Source organism: Penaeus monodon, chromosome 23, assembly GCF_015228065.2.
Source record: "Penaeus monodon isolate SGIC_2016 chromosome 23, NSTDA_Pmon_1, whole genome shotgun sequence".
NCBI lineage: Eukaryota > Metazoa > Arthropoda > Malacostraca > Decapoda > Penaeidae > Penaeus > Penaeus monodon.
The window spans coordinates 19,083,829-19,084,537 of NC_051408.1; positions in this window are offsets into that span (position 1 = coordinate 19,083,829).

Consider the following 709-nt stretch of genomic DNA (forward strand, 5'->3'; position numbering starts at 1 on the left):
TTATTTTCTATATAGAGGATGGCTGTGTGAAACCCATTAACCTTCCGCATAATACAAAGCGAGTAAATGAAACAAGGACTACTACCTGCAAGGTTGGGTGGCTGTGTGAAACTAGTTATCCTTTTTATAATAAAAATTATGCAATTCCCATCACCACACAACCTGCTAAGCCGATCAACAGTTTCGTCACCTTTCATAAACAATAAAGCTTTCCTTCCATTTGAAAATCTCAATTGGTTAATGGTACTCTTAATATATTGATATAAAACTCTAAACGCTGGCCCATCGCCATTTATTCAATTAATTCGCGATAAAATTCAGTAACAAACGAAGTCAGAAATTCTTTCACAAGGATAAGTCATCACGAATTTCCTTCTTGTTTCCAGACCCTTTCTAACAACCAAATAGGGAGAAAAATGCCCAGAGAGGAGCACGAACCTGTGGGCTGTTCCGGTCGTCTGCGAAGAAATCAGCTGTGGGGAGAGAATAACACACGCTATGAGACGAGGCTTCTGATTGGTCGAGGTTTTACGACGGACCAATCAGGAGTACGGTTACATAATAGGCAGATACCTACCGGTGAATGGCTTGTTGGTTCTTTTCTGCGGATTATTTTACATTTTAGCAAATGCTCAGGTTTAATGTATCTACCAAATATAAAAGCTGGTGCCGTCTTTCTATTTTCTTATCATGTTGATATTTTTCTGTT